Genomic DNA, 24097 nt, shown 5'->3' with positions numbered 1-24097 from the left:
TTTCATAGCCCCATGATAGTGATTAAAATCATTTTCATGGGAAAAAAGTGTTAAAACGCCTGATAAATTATATGCAGCGACCCCCATGGGCTCAACTATGTGCTTGTGTTGGGGAACCATATAATTATAGAATGAAATGCATTTTAAATGCAATATAATATTTTCAAAATCAAATTTTAAGGGTACATTGTATTGAGAGGAGCTGAAAAGGACTCTGCAGCAGCTGCCTAGATCACCCAAATTCGGCCTACAGTCACGAAACCACGACCCCTTATTTGAGGTTATTCTCGTGCCCCTGGGAGCACACAATGACCCAGGAAAGAGTCTTCAAAACACAGGTAAAAACTGTGTTAAACAGTGGGTAACATGTTTGAAATGACAGCACACTGCTGCTTGTTGGCAGCCTGACTCACTTGACTTGTCTCACACACACCCAGGGGGGGAGAAAGAGGACACATTGACCCAGGAAAGAGTCTTCAAAACACAGGTAAAACTGTGTTAAACAGTGGGGTAACATGTTTGAAATGACAGCACACTGCTGCTTGTTGGCAGCCTGACTCACTTGACTTGTCTCACACACACCCAGGGGGGGAGAAAGAGGACACATTGGAGCACAGAATGACCCAGGAAAGAGTCTTCAAAACACAGGTAAAACTGTGTTAAACAGTGGGGTAACATGTTTGAAATGACAGCACACTGCTGCTTGTTGGCAGCCTGACTCACTTGACTTGTCTCACACACACCCAGGGGGGGAGAAAGAGGACACATTGACCCAGGAAAGAGTCTTCAAAACACAGGTAAAACTGTGTTAAACAGTGGGGTAACATGTTTGAAATGACAGCACACTGCTGCTTGTTGGCAGCCTGACTCACTTGACTTGTCTCACACACACCCAGGGGGGGAGAAAGAGGACACATTGACCCAGGAAAGAGTCTTCAAAACACAGGTAAAACTGTGTTAAACAGTGGGGTAACATGTTTGAAATGACAGCACACTGCTGCTTGTTGGCAGCCTGACTCACTTGACTTGTCTCACACACACCCAGGGGGGGGAGAAAGAGGACACATTGACCCAGGAAAGAGTCTTCAAAACACAGGTAAAACTGTGTTAAACAGTGGGGTAACATGTTTGAAATGACAGCACCTGCTGCTTGTTGGCAGGTAAACATTGTTTAATTGTTTAAGTGTTTTTAAATGTATGGAACAGTGTTTTGTCTCTTTCAAAACCTCTCCCGTCATTGGCCGGATACATGGGGACGATTTTATATCACTATGACCGTTACTATTCCAGTGAGACGAAGTACGTCCGGTGACAGGAGTGATCCCATGTTAATTTTGTCCAAAAACCAGAGCATTCCCTTATCCATTCAAAGGATTATTAACCCCTTTGCAGTCCGGCTGAAGCTTCCCAGAACATTGAGAATCCATCCTACTTTTCATGTCTCCCAGATTAAGCCTGTTCACACCAGTGACCTGAGCCCTCCAACCGTTCCCCCTCCTCCTCCCAGAATCATTGATGACCATCCTGCATACACAGTGCACCGTCTCATGGACGTCAGGGCGCCGGGGCAGGGGCTTACAGTATCTGTTGGACTGGGAGGGTTACGGCCTCGAGGAGCGATTCTGGATCCTGTAATGATAAGGGCCTTTCACAGGGCCCATCCAGACAAGCACTGGTGGTCGCCAGGAGGCTCCCGTTGAGGGGGGGGTACTGTGAGGATCTGCAGTACTTCCTCCTTCTTTTCCCCTTCTATGTTTGTCTGTCTTCCTGGCTGGGCGTGGCTGACCTACATTCTGATTCCCGCCAACTCACCTCCACTGCTGTTGTTCATCTCACTGATTGCCACTACTCACCTGCACCTGCTTAAAACCCTGGTTCCCATCCTCAGACTTCGCCAGTTCTTCGTTTATTCTTCAGTGGTAAACTATCGTCCAGGCCTACTAGCAGTAATTCTAGTAAACCTTTTTGATACTCCTAGTGAAAGGTTATTCCTTTCTAACCCTGCATCTTTCCTGTTCCAGATCTACACACACCTGCCGCTTTGCTTGCCACGTCCAGCCTCCGACTCCTCGTCTGAGTTTCCTCCGTGCCTCCACGCACACCAGCTCATCCTGTCTACATTCGCCAGCTCTGGATCTCCGACTCTCCACGCCGGTGCTCCCTCCGGGCATCTCCGCACCTCCGTCTCCCCTGAGCTATCCAGCTCCACGTCTGTCTTCTCTGAGGTCCTCTCTACACCTTGCCTGTGCCGTGGTCAAATAAAGACTATTGTTTGACACTTCACCACTGTCTCCGTCTAGTGTTTGCGTAGCGGGTTCTCATCTCCAGTCACTTCTCGGGAAGCGTAACACAGGACTTGGTTCTCCCTGCTGCACAGACTCTGTTGCGGGACACCTTGGCGTCTCCCCAACAGGAAGGACCTCTTGTCTCAGCTGGAGGGGTCGGATATGGCAACCCCGACCCCCTGCCGCCTCTAGCTGTGGGTCTGGCCACTGGAGGGCCCGACCCACTGCTGAGCGACTGCGTAGAGCCTGTCAGGAGGACTATTCTCAATGCTAGGGCACCATCTACTCGTAAGCAGTACGAAAACAGGTGGAAACTGTTCTCTGACTGGTGCCAAGGGCGAAATGAGGACCCAGTACATTGCTCGGTGCCTACTATCCTTGAGTTCCTGCAGTCCCTCCTGGACGACGGCCGGTGTCCCGCTACCGTCAGAGTGTATGTGGCTGCTAAATCAGCTCAACACGCAAGGGTTGACAACAGCACAGTGGGGAGCCATAGGCTGGTATCCCTCTTTTTAAGGGGAGCACTGAGGCTTCGCCCCCCGAACATCCCAAGGGCCCCTACATGGGATCTGCCCTTGGTGCTGGATGCCCTATGCTCGCCTCCCTTTGAACCCTTGTTACAGGGCAGAACTGAGGTGGCTTCTCAGTCAAGACTGCTTTCCTTCTTGCCAACACCGTCAGCAAAGCGTGTAAGCGAGCTTCAGGCCTTGTCCGTGAACAGCTCGTGTCTGAGGTGGAACTCAGATGGCTCAGGTGTCCACCTTATGGCCGAACACAGCGTTCCTCCCTAAGGTGCTGGCACCGCTCTCATTTTAAATCGGCCTATCCAGCTGGCACGGTTGTGACCCCCCATCAGAGAGGGGGGAAGAGAGGTCGAGACTCCTATGCCCGGTGCGGGCCCTTAGAGCTTATGTCCAGACTACCGCAGGCATGCGTCAGTCTGAACAGCTCTTTCCTGTGTTACGGTGGTCCTAGAAGGGGCTGTGCGCTCTCAAAAACAGCGCTTGTCCCCACTGGATCGTGGACGTCATTGCCCAGGCATACAGGGCGAATGACCGTCCCTTGCCACCCAGAGTAAAGTGCCACTCTACCAGGAGTGTCTCCAACGTCATGGGCGACCTTGAGAGGTGTGCCCCTGGAGGACATATGTGCTGCGGCCACATGGGCATCTCCGAGCACATTCGCCAGATACTACAGGGTGAATGTTGCCGCCCCTCACCCGCTGGGTGTGGTCCTCCTGCAGAGTCCGTCTAGGCCATCCTTATAGGTGAGTATTCAGACTTCCTCGTGACTCTGTTGGTATAGGTCATCCAGTGCTAAAGCACCGCCTCTGCGGTCAGTAAGTATGAAATAGAACGATAGTTACGTATGTAACTACGGTTCTATGAATAGCTGGATGACCGCCAGAGTTCTTGGTCACTCGGAATTTCGTGTTTCTGCGAGAAGATTCCATAGGACTGAAACTCGTTGACAGCACCGGAACTTAAACCTTCCGGGGTCATACGAGGTCACACGTGACTTTGTTGATATAAATATTCGACCTGCGCATGCGCGAGACAGAAGATATCCAGTGCTAAAGCACCGCCTCTGGCGGTCATCCAGTATTCATAGAACCGTAGTTACATACGTAACTATCGTTTTATTGCTTATGGATTATCAGAAATAATTTCAAAGAAGGCACAGATACATAGGATTAACCTATGGATTAACTGCAGCTTCGTTTTTTTATCGTTTTAATGCCATTGAAGACCAGTTTTGACCAAGGTAAGCCATGTTAGCGTTTCTAGCTACTTAGCTCCACATGTTATGATGTACGCTTTCGTTTATAGCGTCGCAAATGTTTATCACTGAGTGTTGAGGAGGGCACCGTTAGATTCAGTGTCTCCAGGACACCAAAAACGAGTGGTTGGTTGTGCATCTAGGATAAGTAATAAGGGAGTTATGAGTGAGTTTAAGTGCCGTTTTAGGTACATCTTTTCGCTCGTGGCTAATTCAGAGGCTGAGTGCTAGCATTGTGGGTTTTTTTTTTTTTTTTTAATTAAAAAGATCAGTTAGCTGAGTTTTCTTCCCGTTACATGATATAACACATTCATAGTTTTATTCAATATTAAGATTCCTTAGACGTTGTTTCCTGCAAATGATGCGTTTATCCGCCCGGTACCGGGCGGGCCGTGCGTAACATGTTAAGAGCACCCGCAGTGCCAGGCTCAACTGCAGATATTAAGGAGAGAGTACACGTCAGATCAGATGCTACAACACATCCGAATGATAGACAGAAAGTAGGGAATCAAATACAGGAATTGTTGAAACAATGGCAAACATGACGATTGATTCCAGCAGATGATCAACCTGGACCAACGAAAGCCCATAGAAAAGCTTTAAGTGCATATGAGAATGAGAGATACTTACACCAGCAAGAAGCATGGATCAACACCAGACACCCCTTTGGTATGGACCTGAAAAAGCGCTATGAACAAAGCTGAAAAAAGAAAAACGACAGTTACAAGTCTGCTGCTCCCATCTGAAATATGCCAGCCAGGGATTGACAAACAGCATACATGTGTTAGAAGCGGCAGATCTGCCAGTGAAGGAAGACACAGCAGGAATAACAGAAGAGGCTCCAGTTATCCAAACTCAAGAGCAGAATCCAAGTCTAACCGAAGTGTCTCTTTCCAACATATCAGAGAACAACCCTTTTCACCAAGCCCCTATAGGAGAAGTATTGGAGTTGGATGGACTCCCCACAGCTACACGTGTCAAAGACTTGGAGTATGAAGTAAGGATGCTATCTGGTGAAGTTAACCAGCTGAAGGAGGAACTCAAAAGAAGAGAGGAAGACGGATCTCAAGACGCTACAACAGTAGCTATAGCTGGAAGACTCAAGAACTGCACAATCCACATGTTACCGGTGATAGCAGCTGGAGAAGGAGGATTTCAATACCAACCATGGACTCACAGGGACATGGAAGCATTAGTGTCCAAGCTACCTCCACTCACCAAAGGAGGTCAGAAGTGGGTGAATGATCTGGAGAAGTACACTGTCCAAGACGACCTGTGCTTGGGAGACATGAGGGCACTGCTAAGACGGATAGAAGGAAGACTAGAGGCAAGAGCAGTAGATTTCAAGGCCCAATGCGCCAACTCTCCAGATGACATTTCATTCAACAAAATCAGGTCGAGCTATTGGGCTGCTATTGTCACATCTACCCGACAACACGCAGTTTACATGCCCTCACCAGCCTGTAAAAAGGAACGGAGGAAGACATGCATGCCTTCTTGAAGAGATGTGAAGGAGTGTGGGAGGACTGCACTGGAGAACGACATGACGCTTCTCCGGCTGTCGTGATGTTGTGGAAGAATGCGGTCATTAAAGCCCTTCCCCCGATCTGTGCAGGCATGCCTGGAAGACAAGGTGGGATTAGACCTTAAACCCATTGAAGAATGGAGACAACATCTCATTCACCACGATATGAAATACCAGACAATAAAGAGAGAACATGATGAAGAAATGAAAGCACTACAACTAAGACTTTTGAGAATACAGGTAGCTGAGGAAGATACCAAAGCTAATAACAAGAAAGCGGCAAGGCAGATGGCGGCTGAGACAGGGATTCAGATGCAGAATCAACAAAGAGGTGGAGGAAGTTTCCGAGGAAGACAAAGTGGCAGAGGAAGAGGACATTTCCAAGGGAGTGATCGATCAACAGGAAAAGGTTTCCAAGATGAAGGATGCTTCAAATGTGGTCAGCTGACACATTGGTCCAGAGAGTGTCCGCAGAACATTGCACCAAACAACGGCCCTCCACACAGTTAGTCCAGGGGAGGTTTCCATGACTACAACAGAGGCAGGGGGTCTCAGGGATGTCAAAGAGGAACAGGATTTCCAAACATGAATGTGTTGAATGTTATTTAACAATCGTGAGTAGCATATTGCATTTAAATATAAATCATCCACAGATTAGTAGAAGAAGATTAAACATAGTAGAACATTTAGCAGACTATTTTTGTAATTATGAGAAGGAAAGAGATTACGAGTGATGATGTTCCCCCACACAGAAAACTATTGTGTTCACACAGCTAGTGAGGTCAAGACAATGGGTTTACGCCCAAAAGATGAAGATGAAAGCCTAGTCCTCGCCCAAGACGGAGGGTCCTTACCAAGTCCTCCTGTTTAAATCGACTGCAGTTCAAGGGGCGAAGATACACCTGATGTGGAGCTGTTGAGACTTGAAAACAGAAACTCGATTCTGCTGTGGTGAAGTCTGGCTACAAAGGGAGGTGTTTCAATAAGATCGCTTGTCTCAAACCAGTGAAGAAGTCAACAAGAACCCAGCAGAACTAGAGAGTGACTGTTAGCGGAGAACAGTGACAGAGTGACAGAAACTGGCACAACATTTACCAGCCAGTACATAGATAGACCCCCGTCAGAAGACCGGGGCTGTGTTTTAAAGGGGAACTTCATTTATTATAAGTTGAGGAGATTACATTCTCTCATAAACACATTTTTATAATAGGTCTGAAGTTTCTGTTTTAAGGCATGAGCTGCCAACTAATAACATAACACTGAGCTTGGATGAAGAAGTTGTAGGGTATTTTACAACAGTTTCAAGAATCAGTCTTCATTTATTTATGTTCAAGTGAATTTGCTGATTTATAAAGTAGTGCATAAGGCAATATCTATTTTTAAGTGAGGGACATCAGCCCTCCATGTTCTTCTGCGTGTAACCCTCTGTGAGAATAGTTCGTATTTCCCTCTAGTTTAAAGAAATATTATTTTGTCATGATTTGTTTGTTCAGCAGTGTCAGCCAATCTCTAATCTTAGAGCTATTAAGACGCATTAGCAACACCAAGGGTGTGGTTTTTCGCAGTAACACTGATACATAGTACCATGACAAAAGCCATTATTGAACTAACAAGAAGTAACTATATTTTTGTGCTAATGGCAGATTTTTAGTCAATGTGCATTTATACCATTGGAAGACGATACATCACACAACATCTTTGTACGCCTTGTGGGTACACAGAGGATTTATATGTGTTTGCTACGACGTTATGGGTTTTTCCATGTCCTATTCATAATAGAGTAATCATTGCGATATTAATTGAGCATTTTATGCTCAAAGGAGGGAAGGTCATGATTAGTCTGATAATGGATTTCGGTAACGTTGTAGTTAATAAATAATAACATGTTGTCAACAATAGGTCGCATAACAACAAAAGGTACACCAAAGCTTGGGCCTCCTCCAAGGAGGGAGTGGTCCAGTTTTAGATATTAGACAAATAGAAGTGGATGAATATGTCAGAGCTTTGAGTAATATTATCCAAGTTTTGTCTACACAGGCTCGGAAAAACTGCACAGATACCAGACGAGACATCAGAAGACACTCCTGTTCGGCCAGGTGATTGGGTGAGGGTGAAAGTTCCCAAAACACAGTGGGCTGATCCCCGGTGGTCGGAACCGTGACAAGTTGTAATGAACTTCACACGCGCTCCGGTTTAAAGGTAAAGAAAAAGGAGCAAATTGACACCACCTCACACATTGTCACCCTTCACTGGCAACTTCCAGAGAAGTATTGGAAGCTAGGACTGATTTGGCAGAGCTGGAACAAAACAATAAATAGAAATAAGATTAAGATAGAAACTACAGGAAAGACGAATTGTCTTTAGATTTGTATAAGATTGCACACACGGAATATTTAAGTGATGGGGATTTACAATTTAGGGGAATCTCCAAATACACTGGATCCATGTTTTAGTCTGTACCAGAAACACCCCCTGTTAAGACTATGGACAACCGACTGGTGACCTGAGCACAATTATTGTAAAGTTATTACAGTAGAAACAGGGTACTAACCCACGAGGACAACTGTATGTACAAACTCTATGAACAAAATTCCCCAACAGATTGTGGCGACATTGCACAGATGTATCCAGTCACAAAAGTTACTAATGCTCTAAGTAATAGTGAGATTTAAAATATTGGAGAATATATGGGGACGTCCTTTTATAGTGTGTGAAATATCTGGTGCTTGAAACATGTAAGTATTTCAATTTATAGAAGAAAATGGTTTCCTGAAAGAGTTATTTGGAGTAGACGTGTTACAGTGGGTGAAAACAATGTTTAGAGATATAGTACATTTATTAGTAGACATTAATTGCGTTTAGATGGCATTTAACAACTAAAACAGATAGTATGATTAGAAAATAGAGTGGAGAAGGTTGGATTATTTTACCTCAGTGTGTTAGAATTTCTATAGGTAATGCGTCCCGAGACCTGGACTCTCTCTCTCTCTCTGCCTGTCAGACTGCTACGACCCCTATCAGACAAAATACCTCACTACAGGAGACTCCTCCTCCTTCTCCATCGAACAGACAGAGAACCAGAGCTGAACTAACAACGACAAGACTGCATCCAGAACCATCTCCACCTGAGGCATCCAGAACCAGAACAGCATGCTGACATAATGAGGCATACTCTCATCAGTCCCTCAGACAGGACATAAGTTCCAAGCTGAGCCACGAGATTTGGCACAAGAGCAGAGTGTGGGACATGAAAGCAGAATACGCCCTCCATACAACAGCGAAGAGACTGTAAAGAAGGAGATGAAATGCAAAGCAGTTGGGCCACTGAAAAGAGTAACAGCGGAAGGATTCAAGAGCTGATGGACTGAGGAGAAGACAGACCCTGAGGAGAAGACAGACCCCTGAGGAGAAGACAGAACCAGAGGAGTTGGAAGGTCTAACAGAATGTGAGGGGGGTCGTGGCCCTGAGACAACAAGAGGAGGAGAAAAAGGGAAAAACGGGAGTGAGTGAGTTTATACATAAACACACTTATTCACAAACAAACTTGAATTGATTTGATAAATGCGAAAAGACAAAAAGATTTATTAGCCATGAATTAATAAATTGGTAAATTAAAATAGTAATAAAGAGGAAACTGTTAAGTAAAATGAGGAAATAATCCTAAAACACACTGAGGGTTACTGTGAGATAAAGGGGTAGACATGATGGGAAATATTCACTACACTTTACACTTTAAGCAGTGAGTGTTTTGGACTTAGGAGTACAAGAGTAGAACATATTTTTTCAATCTTTCTATCATGTAAACGAATTATTCCCTAAGACATTTTATTCATGGTGAATTTGGTAGAGATCTAATGTGTTACAATATTGATCTACAGCTAAAGGGATAGTTTTTAGTGACCACTCTATAAGAACAGACAAATCTGTGTTTGTTGGACAATGTTAAAGGGAGAGCTAATACTAAGCCAAATATAGTATTCCAATCTAAAGTATTGATTTCACCATTGTAGCATAGATATTACCATAGGAGAACCAGTGGAAATAACATCAGTTTGTCGTCTAAGATGGAGAGTTGTAAAAGACACTGGGCAAAGAGCGATTGCAAATTTAATTTTGGAAAAAGCAATATAATTGGGAGTAATACATGCGGGGCCTTGGATCACTCATTGCAATGGTGCATATTTTTGACAACCCATATCGTTTAGGCAGTTGTTTTAAATCTTACTTGCAGCTTCACAGGGAGCGTACGGCACCAAATTATGAGTTTAAAAGACAAGTGCCACCACCTCCTAATGGTCATCCATTTAATCAGTGATGACCCGAAATTTAGAGATGTTATTTAAAGTAGAAACATATCCGCTATATGTGAAAATTCCTAAATTGAACTACAAACCATTGATGAAATAACTTTCTGTTAACTGTTTTTAAAATCCTTGATAAAGGAGGGAGTAACTGTTACATGCTCGGACACCTAAGTTTCCACACACTGTTAAAGGGGTTAGCATAGTTCTTTAAGCAGACCAGAATTGAAGAGAAATTAGTATAATGAGTTATTGATATTCCAACCGGTTTTCACACCATTTAAGGAACTTTATCACTGCATTAGAACAGACCACCCAAAGGTACTGAAGTAGGAACTTTTAAGTGATGAAATTCTCCAATTGTTGTAACTGACCAAAATCTTCTCCCAGAAATGACTGTCTGAATGCCGTATCCCAGAGTAGATGTTTGATGATATCATGGAACTAAAACCTTGTACGCAGTCTTGTCACAGGATGGACTGGGACCTGTGCACTTGTACAGCCAGTGATGTTTTATATGCAGTACCAATGACAGCGGGCAGTTAATCAACATGGCAAAACACCCCAAAACCAGTTGGGCTAAGAGACCAGTCAAAGGAGGGAGTTTAGGCTCCACAGTGTACAAGGATAGCATAGGGGTGCCCAGGGGAGTGCTAGATGTTGGAGTTGCATTCCATGTACCCGCACCCTAACGTACCGATTGATCACCACGGCCCTTTCTAGAGAACATATTACTTTCATACTTAAAAGGTATGAAAGGAGGGAGGGTACATTTCTCACAAAGGGAACAGTTTCAATTGCTAGCAGAACAAGACGACCCCAACCCATATACAAATAATAGGAATGTTCAATAATGAGATCGTTCAAAGAATGTCCAAATGATGTGATATTTCAAATGATGAAATCATTTGAATGAAGAACCAGCTACAATGCTAATATGAAGGGAATCCAATGCAATTTACTATACTATTCCAAGATGGTGTATTCTTTATTACCTTATACTATTCCAAGATGGTGTATTTTTATTTACTTTGTACTATTCTAAAAAAAAAGTTTGTTTATTTTATACTTTGAAAAAACAAGTGCCTTAACACTGAATGTAGTATGAGAAGGATTTCTGTGAAAGGAGGGAGTAAGAAATGTTCTGATACCAGGCTAATTGCTGCTATTTTGAAATGTGATATTGAATGTTAACACTAGAAGTTATGCACAAAGAAAAAAAAAGAAAAAAAAACGTTCATGTGGAAGACCAACCAATGTATTCTTTGTATTTTTTGTATTTGTGATGACTGTTATTTGAACCATTCCATTTTGATTGTATGTTATTGATATGAGTTATGTACTATGCCAAGTTCAGATGAAGAACTCATTGATTTCAGTATTGTGTTCACACCTTAAAAGGTGTGAAAGGAGGGATTGTTAGAAATTAAAATCAATGTTTTATAGCATAATTTAGTCTAAAACATACCGTCAGTTTAAAAGCTGTCTTATGAAGAACTCATTGATTTCAGTATTGTGTTCACACCTTAAAAGGTGTGAAAGGAGGGATTGTTAGAAATTAAAATCAATATTCAATGACGTAATTTAGTTTAAACGCACAGTAAGCTTTGTCGTAGCAGCTGATACACAGACACAGTATGCAAAACCTCACCCCCTAAAAAAAGCGTCTGTTGATCACACATGCATTTAAGATTCACTCTCAGAGAGATGACCTAATCAGAGAAACTAAGACAATGAGAAAGAGGATGGAAGTTCCCTCCCTACGTCACCGCCCACCATTGATGAGGAGGGGTCATGACTGAGATATAGAGAGAGGTGAGGGAGCTCTGGAGAGCACTTTTTCTTCTTCACGACGGGACTTCACCCCTTCACCCCGGCGAGGCAACAGCTGCTCTGTCTCTCCTCTTACCCTCTGCTTATTGTATCATCGTGCCATTTAATTAAACTCAACCAATTTGAACCTTTCCGGAGACCCCATTAGTCTCTTCATTCTAAGCTTCTCTCCTGGGCGCGAGAACAACGAATACTTCTAACAGTAGTGTAGTGTCTTCTGCCATCCTAAACAAAAATATTTGTTTCTCCGAATCAAAGGGGAAACACACAAAAGCATTGCACACAATTTAAACCAATCAATGTTGTGTAATTAACAAGGATAATCTGGTGTTTTTGAGTTGATGAGTAGTGCAGATATCACTGTCAAATCAATCGACAGTAAGGGGAATACTTACTTCCGGGTGTACAATTCTCCGTTATCCAATGGGAATGGACGCTCACATTGCCTTTAAATGCCGCCGACACAAACGAATGCCGTGCTTCCATGAGCGTCAAATCCCGCCGCAGATGGGAATACATTGCAATCAGTTGAAAGCTATTTGCGTCTGTTTATGAAGCTGAAGGAGCCTAAGAGCATCCCAACTGCACGCCTCGGGACCCTGACCAAGCGTCGCTCCTGGACGTTTATGGAGTGAGAGTGTGTTGCAACACTTAAATCATGTCCACATGGATAGGAAACTAAATACATTTGCACACATCTTGTGTCCATATCTTTCTGTTTTGGGGGTCATGCCACAACCGTGCACGTGCATGCATGTGCGAGTCATGATAAGATATCTGGATTAAGAGGTTGCTTTTCTTTGCACAGCATGAAAGAAAGGCCAAATGAATGGGCTGTGATTTTAGTATTTTTAAGCAGAGGTCAATAATTTGTACGGCCCTCAGAGGATATTGAAAAAATTGAAATGGCCCTTGAGAGGAAAAAGGTTCCCCACCCCTGTTCTAGATCATGGTAAATTAAGAAAACGTCATAGGTCACGCCCACATTATTAAATCACCACGATACATGAGATCTTATTTAATACTCGCCCCCAGAGCATGTATTTATCATTTTCTTAATTTCTGTTAGAAAGTTACACATTTGTGTTGATCTTAGCGGCCCCTCTGGGTCGGTATCAAGTTTGAGCATATCCAATGAGGCATGAGCATTTATTTCCATTTCGATTTATGGTGGCCATGTTTTTTGACTGATCTTGCTCATTTTGAAGAGTAATGTGTATGACTGTCCCCGGATGTTTTATACAAAGTATTGTGTTGAGAGATTCAAAATGGAAAAGTTTGTAGTCATTAAACTGCTTTCACATTATGCTAATGAGCAACACATCTGAGTGGGCGGAGCCTGGTAGTTCTTTTTGTAAAGCGTCTTCAGCTCAATGTGTGGACCACATTTCAAGTCAATCGGACTTTTGGTGCGAGTTGTGTGGCCCTCTTGTGTGGCCTCGTGGCGCTAGAGAGCCTGCTGGTCATGTCAGAATGCATTCACTACAGGACCTCAGAACTTTTACCATTCCTGACGTCTGTGCAATGTTTTACAAATCTGAGCATGATGAGTGCCTCAACAACTTACCTGGACAGGCAGCAACATTAAGAGATCTTTGGAGACATCTCTCAAGACCCATATGAAACAGAACTGTATATATTTCAACAGTCAAGAAACCATTAGAATATGACCACAACCAATAACATAGCAAAGCCAATAACACATAATGTAAACTTGTTTATTTAAAGTTGTGAGTGTGTTTGGGCTCCTGAATCTCAGAGTGTGTGTGTGTGTGTCTCTCTCTCTCTCTCTCTCTCTCTCTCTCTCTCTCTCTCTCTCTCTCTCTCTCTCTCTCTCTCTCTCTCTCTCTCTCTCTCTCTCTAAAACTGTATGTTTGGTTTTCTGTCCAGTAGTATTTCATACCTGTTATTATTTATTCTGTAATTTTTGTATAACTATAATAATTATATAAAAGTGTACCTTGGAAATACTTCTTTACCTAAATGGTGACCAAACCACTGATAACTGAGCCTCTCAGTCTGACAGGACACGCACGCACACACGCAAGCACGCACGCACGCACGCACGCACGCACGCACGCACGCACGCACGCACGCACACACACACACACACACACACACACACACACACACACACACACACACACACACACACACACACCCTTTTAAATCCAGGCTGAAGACTTTCCCTTTAATTGAACTATTCATATCTCACACTGCACTGTAACTGTTATTCATGTATTTATACCTGTGTTGTTCTATATTAGCTTGTTTTATGTTTATTTAATTCTCTTTGCTTTTTAATGACTGTTTTTAAATGCTATTTTATAATGTGTTTCCACTGCACTATTTCTTAATGCTCTTAATGTCTTTCATTGTTGTAACAGACTCCTGTGGGAGGGTCCTCACCTGCTGAGCTCTCTTCAGGTCCACAGAAACACGGCTGATCTCGTCCTCCTCAGTCCTGGTTCTGCCTGCTATTCCCTTATATCTCCTTTTATTCAACAGTTTGAACACCAACTGTCACATGTGACTTCCGTGAAAGAGGAACTCGGTACTTCCGCTCTGAGTCTCAGAGGAAATGGGGGGGAGAGGGGGGGGGGGTTGAAGTGCTGCAGTAGTTTCCCACTCAGGAGGAACTTGTACACAAAGAGAAACGTATGATATGAGAGTGAGGTCTATGTCTTCAGCACTGACTGTCATTATATCTGTTTTATTCACCCACATGCCTTTGCTGATAAATACTCTGTTTCTAAACTGAGTTGTTCTCAGGACTGCAAAGATTCACTTCAGAGTGACTGAGCCCAGTCAGTGTGAGAGGGGGTGTAGTTAAGATAAGATAAGACTTTATTCATCCCGAAGGGAATTGTTGTGCCAGAGTAACAAAAATACAATAAACACAGCAGCACAACTGTACACTAAAAGTGCAGTAAAAAGAGCAATTAAACATCTACAGAAAACATGAAACAGAGAAACATAGATAGTTCTGCTAGCTGTCCACTAGATGCTGCTAACTGACCCTCGAATGAAACACAGGTCAGGTCAGTGTTACCCCTCGATTCCACCGGGTCCTCCATTCCACCGCAGCCGTAACGCGGCCGTAAGGAGACACAGACAGGGTTAGAGGACTCTCCTGCTGATGTTCAGGTGTATATCAGTATGTAGTGTCTCTACTTTAAAGAGTCCTCTCCTGCTGATGTTCAGGTGTATATCAGTATGTAGTGTCTCTACTTTAAAGAGTCCTCTCCTGCTGATGTTCAGGTGTATATCAGTATGTAGTGTCTCTACTTTAAAGAGTCCTCTCCTGCTGATGTTCAGGTGTATATCAGTATGTAGTGTCTCTACTTTAAAGAGTCCTCTCCTGCTGATGTTCAGGTGTATATCAGTATGTAGTGTCTCTACTTTAAAGAGTCCTCTCCTGCTGATGTTCAGGTGTATATCAGTATGTAGTGTCTCTACTTTAAAGAGTCCTCTCCTGCTGATGTTCAGGTGTATATCAGTATGTAGTGTCTCTACTTTAAAGAGTCCTCTCCTGCTGATGTTCAGGTGTATATCAGTATGTAGTGTCTCTACTTTAAAGAGTCCTCTCCTGTTGATGTTCAGGTGTATATCAGTATGTAGTGTCTCTACTTTAAAGAGTCCTCTCCTGCTGATGTTCAGGTGTATATCAGTATGTAGTGTCTCTACTTTAAAGAGTCCTCTCCTGCTGATGTTCAGGTGTATATCAGTATGTAGTGTCTCTACTTTAAAGAGTCCTCTCCTGCTGATGTTCAGGTGTATATCAGTATGTAGTGTCTCTACTTTAAAGAGTCCTCTCCTGCTGATGTTCAGGTGTATATCAGTATGTAGTGTCTCTACTTTAAAGAGTCCTCTCCTGCTGATGTTCAGGTGTATATCAGTATGTAGTGTCTGTACTTTAAAGAGTCCTCTCCTGCTGATGTTCAGGTGTATATCAGTATGTAGTGTTACTTTAAAGAGTTACTTTAAAGAGTCCCTTTGAGGGTCCGGAGACTTACAATCATGCAGCAAATCTACAAAACAGTTCTAAATTGAGACGAGATTTTTCATTAACCGCACGTTAAGTTTGACAATGTCAATTTGAAGGGTCTTAATTGGGTCATGAGTTTGCACAGATGTACTATTTTCACTTTAATTAATAAACTAGGGATTGTTTTGAGTCTGCGGGTGTTTTTCTTGTTGATTTTTCTGCATTTGGTACTTTTACATTAAATACTTTAAGGACATTTTGCTCATCATACTTTAGTACATACACACGTGTCAATGTAGGATTGTTCATGCATTCTTCCAGCGTGTTATTACTGATCAATATCTTATATGTTATCAATCATTTCCCTTGTTTTGATGTAAACAGGTACGTTAAGTTTCGACCCTGACTCATTTCCAGGGTCTAAATCGACTCCAGATGAGTTTGCACTTCTGAGAGAGAGCGACCTACTTTATTGCATTCTGATCTCAAAGCATTTTCACATGAAGTTATAAACTTTATAATCAAAAGAAGCAGAGTCTGAATGTTCCTCTGTGGCGTGGACAGACGTGTGCATCCTGTAGAGCAGGGGGTTCAACTCAATTTCATGGTGGGCCACATCAGCATTAAGGTTGCACTCAAAGGGCCGGTTGTAACTTTAAGAATATATAAAAATACATAAATATATATATTAAATAATGTCTTATATTATTGGCTCTGCATTGGATTATTATCAGTTCTGGTAACTTCATAATGAACTACGTCTGAAAGCAGAAGGCTGGGGCAAATCATTCAAAGCAAATATTCAACTATTGTATATTCTTTGCAAGCTCTTGTGGGATTTGAGTGTGACGCCCCCTGCTGGAAAAAGGTTGAACTTCACTTCTGAAAATAGAGTTTTGAAGTGTTCAGGGAAGCAGCATGGCTTTGATTATTAGAGTTTATTTACAGAGGATGAGGAGGAGGAAGAGTCGTCCAGGAACAGGAAGTCTTCTACCTGCAGGACCCTCGGCTCTTCAGCAGCGATTTGAGGACGGAGTTCTGTTTCAAAGCTCGAAGGTTGGAAACGTCCTCTGAGATCACCGGGACATCTTCGCTGACGTTACGCTCGTCTTCATCGCCATCAGACAGCGTGCAGAGGAGGGCGTCGTTCTCATACGTGGCGAAGTAATACCTGAGGAGAGAGGACTCTTTAAAGTAGAGACACTACATACTGATATACACCTGAACATCAGCAGGAGAGGACTCTTTAAAGTAGAGACACTACATACTGATATACACCTGAACATCAGCAGGAGAGGACTCTTTAAAGTAGAGACACTAGACACTGATATACACCTGAACATCAGCAGGAGAGGACTCTTTAAAGTAGAGACACTACATACTGATATACACCTGAACATCAGCAGGAGAGGACTCTTTAAAGTAGAGAGGCTACTCACTGAGGCTGGTTCCAGGTGGACTTGTGAGGAAGCTGCATCACATGTCCCGCCTCTGCAGCTGAACGTTTCCTGGCAGCCGTAGCAGCGGCTCTGATGGAGCTGACGGCGGAGGAAGTTCACCAGCTTCACCTGGTCGTAGAAACGCAGATCTACACACACACACACACACACACACACACACACACACACCACACACACACACACACACACACACCACACACACACACACACACACACACACACACACACACACACACACACACACACACATTATAATAACACTGTGTTCACTCGAGGCAGGTTAGATTTAAGAGGATGTTTTAGAGCACCTCAGTTTAGATGCATAATGTGTGTGTTGTGTTATCTCTACCTGTGTACGGGTCTGAGAGGCATTTCTATTTAATTTGTTAAAGATTTAAATCATTATTTTGGTAAATTATTAATAAAATCCTGCTTCCCACGACTTGTAATTTCTAAGACTTTCTGTAAGGGAGATCTATGATATTTTAATACCTATTAAGGCTCTATATCAGGGGGTCAGAGCTCTTTTCATCGAGGGCCACATACAGAAAAACACATGAAGGGCTGGGCCGCTCACTAGAGGTGATGTATACTGCCTCATCAGTTCAGTTATAAGTCGGCAAAATCAATCAAATATAAGTAAATGATTCTTAATCAGCGTACATCCCAGCTCTCCAGAGGGTTTACTTCATCTTGTTGGCAGCTCATTCCCTAAAACAGAAGCTCCAGATTGCTGATAAGAGGAAATATGAAAGTTTATTTCAAGCTTGTTATGGAAATAAATTATTGAACTATTTTCTTATCAACTTAGATTTGTTAGAAAATGTTTTCACCTTTAATTGACTGCATTTATTTGCAAAGTGGGTTCATTAACACATGAATACTACTGAGTCATATATGTTTACATTTATATTTAAGAAGTAAAAGACAAGCACAAGTTTCATTTGAGGGCCAGACTGCATTCGATTTTTTTAATTGGCTGAGGGCCGATTCAAATTGGTCCACGGGCCGCATTTGGCCCCCGGGCCGTAGTTTGGACACCTCTGATCTATAGTTTTCATGAATGGATTGAAGGTCTCTCACTTGTCCAGCTTCCTCTGCAGCGCGTCCAGGAACTGGTTGCAGTAAACGATGTTGTCGGGCAGACCGATGCTGAACGAGTGTTCTCTGGCCATGTGGTTCAGCAGAGACGATCTGACACACAGACAGGATGCAGCTTGATTTGAACTATTTATCTGTGAGATGTTTTTAAAGATTAGCACTCATTCCTGCATCTGTCCATTGAGCTTCTTAACATTTCACATGTAATGGGCAGGCAGAGGGGGAAGGAGTGGAGTACAAATACTTTGTTACTGTACTTAAGTACATGTTTCTGGTATCAGTACTTTACTCCACTACTTATTTTTCTGACGACTTTTTACTTTGACTTCTTACATGTTGAACCCAAATACCTGTACTTTCTACTTCTTACATGTTGAACCCAAATACCTGTACTTTCTACTTCTTACATGTTGAACCCAAATACCTGTACTTTCTACTTCTTACATGTTGAACACAAATACCTGTACTTTCTACTTCTTACATGTTGAACACAAATACCTGTACTTTCTACTTCTTACATGTTGAACACAAATACCTGTACTTCTACTTCTTACATGTTGAACACAAATACCTGTACTTTCTACTTCTTACACTTTGAACACAAATACCTGTACTTTCTACTTCTTACATGTTGAACACAAATACCTGTACTTTCTACTTCTTACATGTTGAACACAAATACCTGTACTTTCTACTTCTTACACTTTGAACACAAATACCTGTACTTTCTACTTCTTACATGTTGAACACAAATACCTGTACTTTCTACTTCTTACATGTTGAACACAAATACCTGTACTTTCTACTTCTTACATGTTGAACACAAATACCTGTACTTTCTACTTCTTACATTTCCCAAACAGGCTGGTTCCTTTAGTTTCAATGTGTGTTTGGTGGCGTGATCATTATTATTTAGAGTCATTGCGTGCCTATTGATTTGAACACGATCCGTGTATCCATCATTTCCTGGTCTTCTCTAAAGAAGAGGGACCAATGAAAACGTTGTCATGTTGCCGTTGTTCAGCATGGAAACATTCATTAGCTAACAATGACATTATTGTTCTATTAATATAAAGGGAGGTCAGGTACTCTTTAAAACAGCTGCTAGTTATGGGTACTTTTTACTGAAGTACGTTTCAAAGCCCTCTTTACTTTTACTTGAGTAAAGAAGTTTAGTCAGTACTTCTACTTTTACCAGAGTATTTTTAAACACGAGTATCTGTACTTCTACTTGAGTAAAGGATGTTGGTACTTTTGCCCTCTCCTCCTGCAGGAGACACACCGTCAGAAACACCACAGAAGAAGACCTGCCAACCTCAGGCTTAGATCAGGTCTTCCAGATAGACGGACATTTCCTCACCAGACGTTTCTGCTGCAGCTTCTCTCTGAGGACTCGATCCTCTGGGAGGACGTCACACAGCAGGAAGTAGTCCTCCTGCTTCTCTGTAACAACGACACATGAGACATGACAGAGATGTCAGTTTTTCTGAGCAGAGAACAACATGTTTCAGTGATTTTTGCTACGAATTTCAAGCTAATGTTGCTTTCACATCGTAGGAGATCAGGGGTGCATGAACAGTGGTTCAGAGTTTTGACCATCTCAGGGACTCAGGGTCTACACGTGAATAAAAGTAAGAAGTCAAATGGGTTTTGATACCAAGTGTTAGAAAAATATCACTCGTCCCCGGCTTGAGCTTCAACATCAGGATCCATGTATTTATTATCCTCTCAAGAATGGAAGTAGTCAAAAGAAAAAAAGAGAATTTGTTGGGTTTCTTCTAAAAATCTCAAAAATCTGACTTTTTCTCAAAGATCTGACTGTTTTTCAAAAATCTGACTTTTTCTCAAAATTCTGACTTTTCTCAGAAATCTCTAAATTCTGACTTTTCTGAAAAATCTCAAAAATCTGACTTTTTCTCTGAAATCTCAAAGTTCTGACTTTTTCTGAATACTTGAAATTGTTAATAATCACTCGTTCCCGGCTTGATCTTCAATCTCAGGATCCATGTATCTGTGATCCTCTCCAGAATGGAAGTAGTCATCACATACAGAGCATCAACTAGTTCCTGAACAGTGTCCTTCACATGCTGATATCCAAGAGAGGGAGTTACACAGTCACAAGATGGAGGAATAGAAAGCAGTATTCAATGTTTACTTCAGATTAGCTCCACGTCAGAAATGATCATGCTTGTCATATGTCTATCTCCATAGAGGCTGAATCATCATGTTAATCACATAGCTATCATATGCCTAAAACAGTCCTGATGCTCTTCGAGGTAATCATACATCCTGTCATGTACACAGCTACAGTTGGGATACCTTTGTTAGCATGTTACTCTCATATTGGAAGAGTACATTCAGTATTTTCTGAACACCGAGCCACTCAGGAAATACTAGAATGAAGCAACATTGCTATCATACTATACTGTCATGAAGTCACCTCTGGAAAACATGTCTTTGGTGGCTTGTCCAGAAAATGTAATTCCTGACAGATGAATATATTGATGAAGTCATTTGAAGATCGAATGGATGCCACAGTATCTTCAAATCTCCTGTCTGTCCACGTGGAGTCTGACGCAGGACAGACAGGTGTTTCTAAATGTTCGTCCTTCACAAGAAGAAGTGCAGTGAGTGTTGAAAGTGACCTCACCTATGGGGCCGGTGGAGTTGGTTTTGATGACGCTGCAGAAATTCACCGGCTCCAGGCATTATGGGTATTATAATGTCTTAACTACGTGAATGTCTATCTAATATATATCTATAGAGCTACAGCGACAGGTCATTTAGATAACAATGGTTAGCAGGGCAGAGTAATATTTTAAACTCAATATCTTTACTATTTCTTGCATTTATTTTGGTAAATGTAATCTACAATTAAGAAGTGAAGTGAGCTATATTTTGCTAGTTTGTAATTCCAAATATAACTGGAATAAATTGGGACAAAACTGATTCTAAGGATTACATTTGTAAGGGAGGAGGAGAGGGAATCACACAGGAAATAATAACACACTTTTAATTATGGTCAATATAATGTCTCAAATATCTACCTGGAGAGTTACAGTAACAGATGATTTAAATACAAATGGTTACATCCTCATTAGTAAGGAAGAGCTTTCTTTTGTCCTTAGTTGTGTCCTCTTGTGTGACAACAAAAGGAGTGGCTTGTGTCTGAAATACATCTCTTCCTGACCCTGGTGTGCGTCCTCTGAGAATATAACAAGTGTTTTGAATAAAGTTAAATCCAGTTTGAAATCCTCCCCAGCCTCTGAAGGGTCTGAGTGTTTGAACTCGTACTTTGGGAGGTCAGCGATGAGTTTGACGTCTGCGATGACCAGCTTGTGCTCCAGCAGCAGGTGTTTGAGGAGGACGTCTTTCTGTCTCTCTGAGTCGGGACAGAAGAGACAGACCAGCAGCTCCTCACCGGGGACACCGGGAGCATCAGGCGGCTGCTCCGGGAAACTCAGAGGCTCCAGGATGCTGTCATCACCTGAGGGGGGGGGGGGGGGGCTTTTTTGATTCAAGGCTTTTATTGTCATGTGTACATAGCTACAGTGTAGACATATCAATGAAAATCTGAGGTCACAGGCTCCTCCCACAGAGCAACACAATAACACAGATACAATAGTGCAAGTAAATACAATAACAAAAGTTACATTATGTTAGAAAAACTGTAATTTCATTTATTTTTTAAGACACAGTGCAGAAGACAGAATAAAAACAACCAGCGTGTAAGGTTTCAGCGTTAGAGTCCTTCTCGTTTATTGTTTTGTGTTTATTCTTGTGACCTTTCATTTTATTTTGGTATTGACTCTACCCTCTCGTTTCAGGTGTCTACACTTCCTGTCTTTGTGTGTCACCTGCCAGCTTGATTGTTGTCTCCTGCTCCTGATTGTTTCCACCTGTGCCCCATTACTTACAGTATTGTGTGTGTGTGTGTGTGTGTGTGTGTGTGTGTGTGTGTGTGTGTGTGTGTGTGTGTATATATAGCCCTTCTCTCCTTTTGTCTTTTGTCGGTTCGTCTTGTCTACACATCAGGTCCATGTCTGTATACTCTTGTGAACTGTTGAACAACCTAGTGGAACCTAGAGGTCTAGAATCCTAGTTGATACTAGTAATCTTTTGCTTTGATAAAGTCTTTTATAAAATAAAAGATATTTTTGAAGTCAAACTGAATCGTGAATCTGAGTTCCTGGGAGTCCTTTGTGTCACAGCGTTCCTCTTAGTCTTAACTTCTGTTAACTACAGTAGTGAAGTTAACACTAAGTTAAGACTAAGTTACTGTTAAGACTAAGTCACTGTTAAGACTAAGTTAAGTTACTGTTGAGACCAAGTTAAGTTACTGTTAAGACTAAGTTAAGACCAAGTTAAGTTACTGTTAAGACTAAGTTAAGTTAAGGTTAAGACTAAGTTTAGTAACTGTTAAGATTAAGTTAAGTTACTGTTGAGACTAAGTTAAGACCAAGTTAACTCACTGTTAAGACTAAGTTACTGTTAAGACTAAGTTAAGTTACTGTTAAGACCAAGTTAAGTTACTGTTAAGACTAAGTTAAGTTAAGGTTAAGACTACGTTTAGTAACTGTTAAGACTAAGTTAAGTTACTGTTGAGACTAAGTTAAGACCAAGTTAACTCACTGTTAAGACTAAGTTACTGTTAAGACTAAGATAAGTTACTGAGTTAAGTTACTGTTAAGACTAAGTTAAGTCACTGTTAAGACTAAGTTAAGTCACTTTTAAGACAAAGTTAAGTTACTGTTAAGACTAAGTTAAAGGTGGGGTAGGTAATTCACTTCCGAAACACCTTTTGTTATATTCCATGGAATGCTCTTAACATCCCGATAGCAATGAATACTTTAAATGCTTTGACAATAAATACATAAAAAAATGTCATCTGTGGAAGCCGTGGCACTGTGAAAAGCACGACCAATCATCTGAGCCGGCCCGGCTAAAGTAACTGGATGGCCTACCTGCCTGTCAGCCTTCCATCTGTGCACAAACTTATCTCGTGCCCTCATTGGTCATGTGTGCGTTCGTGTGTTTTGGAGGAGGGGCTCTGTAAGGAAGTCTGAAGGAAGGGGCAGACTTTTTTTCGGCTGCGTACTTTCAAATTCTAGCGCACTCAAGATGGTTTCTCCATTCTTACCTACTCTACCTTTAAGTTAAGGTTAAGACTAAGTTAAGTTACTGTTAAGACTAAGTGAAGACCAATTTAAGTTACTGTTAAGACTAAGTTAAGGTTAAGACTAAGTTAAGTGAAGTTAAGGTTAAGACTAAGTTTAGTAACTGTTAAGACTAAGTTAAGACTAAGTTACTGTTAAGACTAAGTTAAGTTAAGGTTAAGACTAAGTTAAGTTACTAAGTTAAGGTTAAGACTAAGTTAAAGGGGACCTATCATGCAAAATGCACTTTCTGATGTATTTTATACATAGATATGTGTCCCCGGTGTGTCAGGGAACTCACGCAGCGTCAGAAAATAAAACCCTCTCTCTTTTCCTCCGTACCCAAATCTCTAAAAACGGGGTTACAACGGAGCTGATCCAGATTTGCGTCCGATATGACGTAATATCGGAGGCAGACCCACAGCACTATCAGAAACAATGCCCGACTGTTTTGGACGTAATATGGTCGGTGTTTACATTAGCATCGCTAACACTCAGAGCTACCCTGTACTGGAGAGCATGTGTGTGAAGAAGCAGGAAATAAAAAGGAACTCACCTTGTGGTATAACCGGCAAGAGAGAAAGCCTTTGAGCTTCATACTGTTTCAGAAAGAATCCTTGATAATCCATGATATGGCGTTTCATCACCGCAGTATTTAGTTTAGACAG

General features: G+C 42.0%; 1 pseudogene; it reads right to left on the bottom strand.

The window, feature by feature from the left end:
- Positions 1-16416: 16416 nt before the first annotated feature.
- Positions 16417-21122, bottom strand: LOC117479870 (annotated as a pseudogene).
- Between the last annotated feature and the right edge of the window lie 2975 nt (positions 21123-24097).

The sequence above is a fragment of the Trematomus bernacchii genome, unplaced genomic scaffold, assembly GCF_902827165.1.
Source record: "Trematomus bernacchii unplaced genomic scaffold, fTreBer1.1, whole genome shotgun sequence".
Classification (NCBI taxonomy): domain Eukaryota; kingdom Metazoa; phylum Chordata; class Actinopteri; order Perciformes; family Nototheniidae; genus Trematomus; species Trematomus bernacchii.
The sequence above is the reverse complement of the archived record's forward strand: the minus strand, read 5'-3'. Positions and strand labels throughout refer to the sequence as shown.